At 46.0% G+C, this 8431-nt stretch overlaps 1 long non-coding RNA gene across 3 annotated transcripts; it reads right to left on the reverse strand.

Moving 5' to 3' along the window:
* Nucleotides 1–3243: 3243 nt before the first annotated feature.
* Nucleotides 3244–6294, reverse strand: LOC125515828. Of its 3 annotated transcripts, XR_007287139.1 has the most exons (4): nucleotides 6195–6286; nucleotides 5927–6091; nucleotides 4359–4431; nucleotides 3244–3580 (listed from the first exon to the last, which is right to left on the reverse strand). It is a non-coding gene; the product is annotated as an uncharacterized LOC125515828 (long non-coding RNA). The 3 variants fall into 3 exon arrangements; XR_007287140.1 differs by lacking the exon at nucleotides 4359–4431 and having other exon boundaries at nucleotides 5927–6079; nucleotides 6195–6294; XR_007287138.1 differs by lacking the exon at nucleotides 4359–4431.
* Nucleotides 6295–8431: the final 2137 nt, after the last annotated feature.

Below are 8431 nucleotides of genomic sequence, written 5' to 3' on the forward strand. Positions count from 1 at the left end.
GTTGAGAACCCAGGTGGAATATATATCCATGTATACCTCCTCCTTCAAGTCCCCGTGCAAGAAGGCATTCTTCACATCAAGTTGGTGTAAAGGCCACCCAAAATTTGCTGCACAGGAGATCAAAATCCTCACAGTGTTCATCTTTGCTACTGGAGCAAAGGTCTCATCATAGTCAATGCCGTAGGTCTGGCTATACCCCCTCGCCACAAGCCTTGCTTTGTACCTTTTAATCTTACCTTCTGCATTCTGCTTCACGGTGTATACCCACTTGCTGCTAACTGCCTTCTTTCCTCTTGGAAGAGGTGTTAGTACCCATGTATTGTTCTTACTTAATGCCTCCAGCTCATCTATCATAGCCGCTCGCCACTTTGGATCCACTTTTGCTTCCTTCCAATCAGTTGGAAGAGACACCAGCTGAAGAGAAGCAACAAATGATTTGTGGGCTGGAGACAATGCTTCATAGGAAACATAATTTCCAATATCATTGGCATCGGACCCATACTTTGGCCCCGGTATCCCTGCTTTTTCTCGAGTACCTTTTCTCAAAGCAATTGGCAAGTCCTCTGTGTCAACTGAGCTTGCATTGCTGCCTTATTGCTCCCCATGCATCTGTGTTGGCTGATCCCCTTGAACATGATGCTGTCATCTTGAATATACTTGAGGATTACGCTCCTCATTCACCTTCTGCCACCTATGAGAAGCATCACCTTGCTTCCGTGAATACACCTTTAGCTGCTCCTCTTGCTCTACCGTCCACCTTAGTACACAACCGATCTGGGTGGGAGCACCGCCTGCCTGACTCGGCACCCCATCAGTCACAATCGGTCCTTCACTCTGTGTTGTTATCATTTTCTGCGGCTGCTGTTCGCTTCCCTGTACCGGAATATCACCCTCGATTGGTTGCTGCAACACTGAATCAGCACCACCACAATTATCATTATCACTATCACTGCTCTCCCCCTCTTGACCAATTTCCGGTTGGAGACATTGGTCAAGTTCTTCAAACAAGACGCTTAGGTAAGTTTGCTCATCATAAAACGGTTTCGATTCACGGAACGTAACATCCATGCTCACAAATGTCCTCCTCTCAGACGGACTCCAGCATTTGTACCCTCTTTGTCCTGAAGAATACCCAATAAAAATACACTTGACTGCCCGAGGATCCAGTTTGTTGACTGACGGCCTGTGATCACGAACAAAACAAGTGCAACCGAACACCTTGGGGGGAATTGGGAATTTATTTCTGTGAAAACCAACTCACACGGTGATTTCATACCTGTCACCCGGGATGGTGTGCGGTTGATCAAGAAGGTGGCCATCATGGCAGCTTCACTCCACAGGAACTTGGGCACATTCATGGTGAACATCAATGCACGGGCCACCTCCAGCAGGTGGTGATTTTTCCTCTCTGCCACCCCATTATGAGGAGGTGTGTCATTGTCTGACATGAAGGAACCAATGGCCTTGTTAACATATTCGGTGCCATTGTCAGATCTGAGTGCTTGAGTTTTCACATTAAATTGAGTCTAAACAAGCGCATAAAAGAATATGAAACACTGAAACACTTCATCTTTATGTTTCATAAGATAGACCCAAGTCATCCGAGAATGACAATCAATGAATGTAACAAAGTACTTCATACCACTGACAGATAACACTGGACATGTCCATACATCAGAGTGGATCAACACAAAAGGAGAGATGCTCCTGATCCCCTTAGTCACATACGAGTTTCTGGTATGTTTAGCAAACTCACACGCATCACATTTCAACTTGCTCTTGTCCACACCACTCATTACATCAGGAAATACTTGATACATTTTGTCAAAAGACACATGTCCCATCCTACAGTGATGGATCAGTGCTCTAATCTCCTTATCCTCAACAATTGCAGCTAGCATGTGCAATCCCTCATGTCCCGGCATGCTGCGGTCCATGTACCACAACCCCCTACGCCTTGTTCCAGTCCCAAGACTCCTGCCCGTCAATCACTCCTGGATCAAGAACACAACCTTGTCAAGAATTATTCGGCAATCTATTTGGTCAACCAAAGCACTCAAGGACACTAAGTTCACAGGAAAAGCGGGCACATGCAACACTGAGGATAATTCAAGACCCGGCGTGCAGTTGACTGTCCCAACACCTATGATGGTTGGGCTGTGCCATCTGCTATGTGAATGTTTTTCTGATGTGCAAGAGAGTGTGGAACATAAGTTGTAAACTCATTAAAGTGTTCAGCAACATGTTGTGATGCTCCAGAGTCAAGCACCCATTCAGAGTTTATTTTATGGGCTGTGATTGATGCGTGTTCAGCGTTACCTTCATTTGTGTATCAACAAAGTTGGCATAGCTGGGAGCAGTCTCCTGTCCTCCTACAGGCTGCTTCCCTGCAGCTGAAGCAACTACATTTGCCTTAGGAACTTTCCAATGGGGAGCATTCCAAGAACCGCCACTCCCATTCCGACCACGACTCACATTCCAACCACCTCGGCTGCTACTGCCACCACTGTACCCTCGGCCTCTGACGTTCCTAGGTCCAATGCAGAAACGGCTGATATGCCCTGGTTGACCACAATTGTGACACACCCCAGGGGCACTACCAGGCAGGCATTACCTGCTGGCATAGCTATGTCGAGAATGGCCATAGTTTGCCAACATCCATGTTGTAAACTTGATTCTACGACAATACTGCACTCTTGGTAGTAATACACTTCAACGCAGCTTCATCTGGTAGATCAGAGCCTCCTCACACTCCCACACCGCCGGAGCTGTTGAAGATGAGGTGCGCTTAGAAAATGTTCTCTCTAGGGTTTGGAGAGGACATAACCAGACCTGTATAGGTTGGGAGCGACTACAATAGAAAAGCAGGTTGTGGTGCAAAAATAGAAAAACAAATCTGGGCCACTGGATCCATTGTAGATGGTACAGATTCAAGTGGAGGGATTCCATACCACTTAATGCGTATTTTATGAAAACCCCCTGCTAGTAGTTAGATGTCAAATAGACTTTTGCACTAACCACCTTCATTTTAAGTGTCCAAACATTTGGTTCTTAGTAAATAGTATTGTCATATCTCCCGTGTTCATTCCTGCTCTCTGCCTCTGCGCATACGTATTGGATGTCAAAGACATTTGAGTAAATGACAAAGTTAAACCAGCCGGGCAAACAGGAGTATCACAGCTCACATGCACTAATATGTGAGTACGTTTAAGTTGAAGCATGTCAGGAACAGAAAATTGGGTATACGTTAAAATGGACCATTATAGGCACATAATGCTTGACTGCATGTCAAACTGGTCTATCCACGCACATTTTTTTAGTACATGTCAAACTGGAACATACCGGGCATAACACAAGAAGACATTCAAATTGAGCTATCAATAACCTGACAAGATCAACAAGAATTGCTAGCGAAAATTGCTTCAACTTTCGTACATGGCGGGCTATGCTAAGTCTCAAGGACTATGATAATCATCACTGAGCAAGCATTGCCATTAAGAACTAGATCGACGTTGCTATCTTGATGGCACACAATAGTTGCCTCTAGATGAAGTGCTTCTTGTTCATCGAGCTTCTTGTCCTGGGAGAGATCATATGTAACAAGTACGATTCAGCTAGTGCAAGTCCATCTATGTGTCATACATTCATACTTAAAACTTTGTAATCATGAGTTGAGCAAATAAATATGCATCAACAAGACCACCTGACGGTGTGTTGCACATACCACACGGAACGAAAAATAGAAAAGAAATCACATTCATCACAAAAGACAAACTAAAATATGTTTCTATACTGCAATTGGTAGACAAGCCAAATGTTTTGTGGATAATCCTAACTTACCAATAATGAAAATTTTATATAAATAATACTTGTACAGGAAAAATCACTCTAATGCATTCTAGAGATGCGCAACAACCGGCTGAATTAGGGAATACAGTTATTTACATAATTATCCTATTAGAAATCCATCCTTTATAAAACTTGGCATTTTCAAATAGCCTATCGTATGTACAAATAAAAAAAATATATCGTATGATAAAATGATGTGTCAAACCCTTGAAACCATTGGACATTTTAATCACTCAAAACTGGTCATGAACCTACCAACTTAGTTCTCCAGAGTACTTAATAGTGAAACAGAAGCAAAATAGACTTTCAAACCACCACAAACAGTAGCAATACATAATGAAATGAAGTTACTAATATGCATCATTCACACATGAGCAGGTTTGACATGAACAAGTACAAGAAAATAGAACTGTAGAGATGCGGCAAAAATCAACTAGCTAATAAAATTAATATCGAGCACAAATGTACTAGCTAAATCAAGTTAGCATCTATTTATCAGAGAAATTAACCATCGTGTTGACGCCTTGTAGATTTGCACCACGGCACACAGGTTGGTTCGGAAGGAGCCGAGGAGCCTACCACCTATGGCAACAGTCTGTGTGTCAGAATATATACTAGGACACTTCCAATTGTTGACTCTTAGTATTCGATGCACAAATTGTTGACCCTAATGTTTTCGAGTCGATGAGTCGACGGGACGCTCGGGGAGGATGACTCTAGACTAGTCGTGACTAGTCTAGACTGACGATCGACGAGTCGACATGGCGACGAGTCGACGTGAGTTAAGCAGCAGGCAGTCAGGGGAAGAGCACAAGTGCACAGCAGCAGCAGCAACCAGGGGAGGAGGGGAGGAGCACACCACCAGCAGCAGTAACCAGGGCCAACTGAGAGATGGGCCACTAGTTATGCACTTCCCTGTGGCCCAAAAGCACATCTAGTAGCTATATACTCCTCCCATGACCTAATCCACCATCCACACTCCCTCCTCCCTCACCACAGCCGTCACACATTCGCTGCCACTCTCTTGCCACCAGTCCACCACTCCTCCTCCCAGCGATGGATCTCTCAACTCCCCCGCAGCAGCTCTCTTGCCACCGCTCCTCCTCCCAGCCCGCTCCTCTTGCCGCTTCAGCTTCAGCAGCAGCAGCAGCGCGGCGGCAAGGGCGCAGCAGCAGCAGCGAGGCAGCACAGCAGCAGCACGGCGGCGGGAGAGTGCTCCGGATCCAGCGCTGCCTCGAGTCGTTCGACCCCAAAACCGCGACTAGTCATGACTAGTCGAGACTAGTCGCGCTAGTCGCTCGACTCATCCAAGGAGTCGAGTGGAGACGCTGAGTCGGCCCTGGAACTGCGACTGGTCGACTAGTCGACGACTAGTCGCGACTAGTCGAGCAACTCGAAATCCATGGTTGACCCTCAATGTCACCATCTTTGGGAATCATAATTCATACATTCTAGGACACTTCTTCTTATTCTCTGTTAAACTGGAGCAATTTCAACGATGAATCATATATACGTGAATCAGGATTTTGATATGCTGATAATTATACAAATTTCATTTTACTTTTTGCCTAGCAGAATCAATTTACTTTCTTTCCAACTTTCCATGCTATTGGCTTTGGCTGTGTTCGGCAACCCTCTGCTCCTTCGCTACGGAGCAGAGCGCGCGGAGCACCCTGCTAGCAGCTCGCCGAAATATAGCTGCATCCCCCTCCGCTCCACAGCGGAGTTGCAGAGCCGAGGGATCCTGAACAGCTCCTTTGTATACGGAACTGCGAGTATTAATATTTTTTGTGAATTATATGCTAAACTGCAAGACGCTGAAATTAGCTGACTGCATTCAATCTTCCAACTTGATTCTCAATATTACTTATGAGTGAAACAAAACTTCCAAATTAGAGTACCAAAACGCTAGTACAGTAGCAATACACCATCAAATCGAAGTTAGTGTGCATCATTCACTGAGAAGATTTGACATGAACAAAAAATAGAACTAGAGAGATGCAGCATAAATCTACTCGATAGTAAAATTGGGATGTATCACAAATTCACTAGCAAATAAAAGTTAGCATCTATTTACCAGGAAAATGAACCACCTCGTCGCACGGGCTGGAGGGGAAGGAGCCGAGGAAACCACCACTGGCTAGCCGCCGACGTGGGGGAGGAGGGCGCTAGCTGTTACTGGAGAGAGGAGGCGACGAACCAACCGATGTCGGAAGCTTCAGAAGGGAATCTGCAACGGAAGCTGCGGGGCGGAGGTTAGTTGGTGATGAGCTCCGATCTGGTCCGCCTCAAACTGAGCCGCCAGCCACAAAACGTCAAGGAGCCATCGGGAGAAGGAGCATCACCTCTACCAGGAGTGCTCACCCAACTTGAAGTAGGGATCTGCCCTCGGAGAAGATTTGGTTCGTGCGCTGCCTCCACGGGATTTGGGTCAACAAGGAGGGGCCCCGGGACGAAATTAGCTATCAGGGAGGGACTTTTTTGCAAATTTCACGCACAGACCACCTCACCCGAATCTGAGCCATCAATCTCCCATCCAATGGAACAGATCAGTTTTTTCTATTTTTGCACCACAACCTGCTTTTCTATTGTAGTCGCTCCCCTTGAGAAATATCAACTTCGATTTTGATATTGTGACAGACTCAACAGGTGCCGTCTGTAGAATAGGCTTCAATTGCAGAGCTGCACGGTCGGAGGACCAAAACTGACTAGAGAGTATTACCATACAGTATACATATATGGCCCTCCATAGTGTGTCTAGGAAGAGTGGGTAGAACAAGCCTCCAGGAAGAAGAGAAGATGGGAGGGGATCGGAGTTTTTTGTCTATGATACACATTAAGTGGTATGGAATCCCTCCACTTGAATTTGTACCATCTACAATGGATCCAGTGGCCAGATTCGTTTTTCTATTTTTGCACCACAACCTGCTTTTCTATTGTAGTCGCTCCCCATTTAGAGAGATTTCATCCATTTTACCCTATTTGGCAAAAGTGTTACCATAATTTACCTTGTTTAAAATTTTCTGAGCATTCTGACCGGTGGGTCATAATTGTCAGGTCTAGCTGGCACGCCACGTCGTTGGTTTTTCCTGCTTATTTTTCTCACTGCTGAACCGGGCCGCGCAGGACACATCTTCTCCTGACCGGCTCAACACGATGGAGATCACTCACATCACATCAAACACACAACACCCGAGTCAGCCGCACGCCATGCTCGCCTCCAGTCGCTTCTAGCTTGTGTTGCCTACCCCCAATCGATTGCATCGCCTGTCCAGGCTTCCAACCGAACGCACTCGTCAGGCTCGCTCGAACCTAGGGTTAGGTATTGTCAGGCATCGGCGACGGTGGCAACGGTGGGTGTTGAGGGGCCGGCGATTTCATACCTCCACGAGCAGGGCCGTATGGGCCGTGACATCAAGGTACGAAATGACCCCGTGGATTCCTATGGCTCCATCAAGCTTGCCGACATCGGGCTGACCCGCTGCACTCAGTTCTTCTTTTTACTTTGGCGAGGGACCTCATTATTGGTTTTGAAACGCTAGCTAGATCGATTCACCAGGACCAAACGTGCAAGCTAGCTAGACAAGGAAGCTAGCACAGGTGGATTGATGAACAGTGCCACATGCACATGCACGCGTACGTGAACATGGGCTTTGCACTAGCGCTACATCCGTTCGGTCAAAGAATAACTGCTTAACTTGGCCAGCAATGGAAGAAACTCTGATCGATAGATTGCAACAGGCTAGTCTCGAGCCTCACATTTCTTTATTGCTTTGGTCTGGTGATATTAGAACGTGGTGTACAAAGATATATATATATATATATATATATATATATAGCACCTAGCCCTAGCCAAACTAAGCATATACGTATCCTATGTGAGGACTGCCACCTGCCCTAGACGGACGTGGACATCGTGGTTTATTCCAATAAACATCAGGCTGTGCTCAGTTGATGGCGGGTCTGTGATGACAGTGCGATCATATCGGGCCTGGCCGATCGGGAGAAGCTAGGAGGACCGGTTCAATAGGGAGAAAATTAGAGAGGAAAAAACATTCAATGCGCCATGCCAGCTAGACCTGATTGTTAGATAAATTAGCCTTTAGGCTAATCAAGGTAAGGTCCTAATCTCGGACTAGATCAAGTACTTTATGCGGAAGCGTACAAACTTATAGATACTTGGCGATATCTCCTGCATACTCGATGCAGCCCCTGTGTAGCCCACGGCTGCACCTTTGCGTCTCCAGTGGCGAGGAGATGTTGGGGAAGAAGCAGCACGGTGACGAAGGACGGCAGCAGGGTTGCCGCAGGCACAACTCTGCGGTTGCCGGTGGTGGAGATGGCCTTTGTTGGAAATATGCCCTAGAGGCAATAATAAAATGGTTATTGTTATATTTCTTTGTTCATGATAATTATCTATTGTTCATGTTATAATTGTATTATCCCGAAACAATAATACATGTGTGAATACATAGACCACAACATGTCCCTAGTGAGCCTCTAGTTGACTAGCTCGTTGATCAATAGATGGTTACGGTTTCCTGACCATGGACATTGGGTGTCATTGATAACGGGATCACAT

The sequence above is a fragment of the Triticum urartu genome, chromosome 6 (assembly GCF_003073215.2).
Source record: "Triticum urartu cultivar G1812 chromosome 6, Tu2.1, whole genome shotgun sequence".
Taxonomy (NCBI): Eukaryota; Viridiplantae; Streptophyta; class Magnoliopsida; order Poales; family Poaceae; genus Triticum; species Triticum urartu.